The 3,079-nt window shown below is 40.3% G+C and overlaps 1 long non-coding RNA gene across 1 annotated transcript in view; it reads left to right on the forward strand.

Annotated features, from left to right (window-relative positions):
* The window catches only part of LOC112262696, a 6,927-nt gene extending 5,457 nt beyond the window's left edge, over positions 1 to 1,470 (forward strand). The window contains exon 4 of the long non-coding RNA XR_006081164.1: positions 1 to 1,470. This exon is cut by the window's left edge and continues 161 nt beyond it. This is a non-coding gene — a long non-coding RNA (uncharacterized LOC112262696).
* The last annotated feature ends 1,609 nt before the right edge of the window (positions 1,471 to 3,079 follow it).

Below are 3,079 nucleotides of genomic sequence, written 5' to 3' on the forward strand. Positions count from 1 at the left end.
ACATTCTCTCTCTCTGTCTCTCTCTCTCTCTCTCTCTCTCTCTCAATTCAAGGCCTTTATTGTCATGGGAAACATATGTTAACATTGCCAATGCAAGTGAAGTAGATAATATACAGAAGTGAAATAAACAATAAAAATGAACAGTAAACATTACACTCACAGAGGTTCCAAAAGAATAAAGACATGTCAAACGGCGCCCCACATCAAAATATTTTTCAACCAGCACAGACTTTGTAAAATCACAAATATCGGTTAAATATTAACTTACTTTTTAAAAATCTTCCTCTGATTTGCAATCCAAAGGGTCCCAACTACAACATGTATGGTCGTTATGCAAGATAAAATCCTTCTTTATATCCCAAAAAGTCAGTTTAGTTGGAACCATCGATTTGAGTAATCCACTCGTTCAACATGCAGAGAAAGGAATCCTAAAAGCTACGGCTAAACTTTGTTAAAACAAGTCCAAATACGTTTCTATTGAATCCTCAGATACCCTAAAATGTAATTCAACTATAACATTTCATACGGAAAGTAGTATGTTCAATAGAAAAGCTAAATTAGCAGGTGCGCGTCTTCTTCGTCACGCACCAGTCTGATTTCCAACTCTGACTCCCAGTACTAAAACTCAAAAGTCTTCCTTGTTTGGGAAAAAACAAAACTGAAACCTTGAACAACGACTGTTGATATCTAGTGGAAGCCATAGGAATTGCAATCTATGAGCTGGATTTGTATACGACCCTATTACCTTCCATTGTAAGAGCATGGGCTCTCAAAAAAAAAATACATTCTGTTTGGATTTTCTTTGGATTTTCTCCTACCATATCTATTGTGTTATAGTCTCATACATTATTTTAACATTTCTCCAAACTTCAAAGGGTTCTCCATCCAATGGTACCACTTATATGCTTATCCTGGCTTCTGGGCCGGAGTAACAGGCAGTTTACTTTGGGCACGTCAGTCAGGCGGAAATTCAGAAAAAAAGACCCTAGCCTGAAGAAGTGATGATTCCACCTTCTGGTTAAAGTGAGAGATGAACTCAACATAGAGGTGAAATTGAGACTCTGTCTCAAAACACATTGGAGAACAGAATCCAGGGGGACTGACCTTGGACCTTCTCTAATAGGGTTGAAAGGAGGAGAGGAGGTAGGAGAGGAATCTAGGAAAAAATAATTGAGATATAGCCTTAGTGTCAGAGAGAGACATAGAGGAGGAAGAAAATTAAGAGTGAGGAAGAGAGCAAAAATAATATGAATAATTGTTGTGTTTAGATTAAGAGGAGAGTATGTAGACATACTGTACTCTGTAAAATGATTCTTCATTGGTTTTATTAGAAACATGTCATGTGATTTGCCATAGACTTATGCTTAGTAAAAAAAAGTGGAACCAATTATGAACCAATGCTTATCACTTTAGTGATATGAATAGCCAAGTCACTTTTGAATAAAAAAAGGAACAATTGTCTTTAATTAACAAGGTCTACCAGCTTCCTGATTGAATGTGATTGGATACTGAGAGGGCACACACACACACACAAAAACAATGCTAATGAAAGGTGAGAATGACTCACAACCTTCACTGTACAAGGGACAACGTGTAGGTGACCAATGGCAACACCAAGCACCTGTCTGTTACACACTCATGCATGGTGTGTAATGAATGGGGTCAACACCCTCTCCCTCTCTGTTCTCTTGTCTGTGGACCACAGCAGGTGACAGGATGTGTCAAGGCTCTATCCACCAATAAGGAGACTTGATATGTGTCCTTAATGGCACCCTATTCTCTATATAGTGCACTACATAGGGAAATAGGATGCCATTTGGGACACATCCTTAAAGACCAGACTCTTCCTCTTTTTAATGTTTTTGGAAGGTTATTTATGATCCAACCCTTCATTCTACTGTTGTCCACCTGTTCGATTCCAGTCATTAACACAAGCACATCCTCCCCAATGAAGGTGCCACCAACCTCCAGTGACACACACAACCAGACAAAAACACTTATACCATATAATAAAACAACACTAGTGAAGTTTTGACAGATTTTCTTCTGTGTCTCAGTTGGTAAAATCATCCCACTGGGCACAGACATGAGTTCAACATCTAGTTGAGATTTACACTTAGTTCAGTTGTCAGCATTAGTGATGTAAGTATGTGTGTGTGTGCGTGCGTGCGTGTGGGTGTGTATGCGCTCTTCTGCAGATGGAATACCAAGACTCTACAGGCCGGCTGCTGTGTGTTTAGGAGTGTACAGCCTAGATGCAGTGCTACATAGTAAACTTTAAATCTTAACATTGACAATGCCTATTGAGTGATATACAGTGCAGACCACTTAACTTGTTCCAACATTTTTCTTACGTTACAGCCTAATTCTAAAATTGGTTATAATAGTTTTTTCCTAATCAATCAACACACAACTGAAATATATCACATTTACAGAAATATGAAGACCCTTTACTCAGTACTTTGTTGAAGCACCTTTGGCAGGGATTACATTCTTGAATCTTCTTGGGTATGACACTACAAGCTTGGCACACGTGATTTGGGGAGTTTGTCCCATTCTTCTCTGCAGATCCTCTCAAGCTCTGTCAGGTTGGATGGGGAGCATCACTGCAGAGCTTTTTTCAGTTCTATTAGGAGATGTTCAATCGGGTTCAAGTCTGGGCTCTGGTTGGCCACTCAAGTACATTCAGAGACTTGTCCCGAAGCCACTCCTGCATTGTCATGGCTGTGTGCTTAGGGTTGTTGTCCTGTTGGAAGTTGAACCTTCTCCCCAGTCTGAGGTTTTCATCAAGGACCTCTCTGTACTTTGCTCCATTCATCATTGCCTCGATTCTGACTAGTCTTCCAGTCCCTGTCGCTGAAAAACATCCCCACAGCATGATGCTGCCAACACCATGCTTCACCATAGGGATGGTGCCAGGTTTCCTCCAGACATGACGCTTGGAAATCAGGCCAGAGTTCAATCTTGTTTTCATCAGACCAGAGAATCTTGTTTCTCATTGCCAAAATGCACCTAAACGAGGCAAACTCCAATCGGAGGCAAACTCCAATCCAATCTCAGGCAAACTCCAATCGGCCTG

This window comes from Oncorhynchus tshawytscha, unplaced genomic scaffold, assembly GCF_018296145.1.
Source record: "Oncorhynchus tshawytscha isolate Ot180627B unplaced genomic scaffold, Otsh_v2.0 Un_contig_10533_pilon_pilon, whole genome shotgun sequence".
NCBI classification, from domain to species: Eukaryota; Metazoa; Chordata; class Actinopteri; order Salmoniformes; family Salmonidae; genus Oncorhynchus; species Oncorhynchus tshawytscha.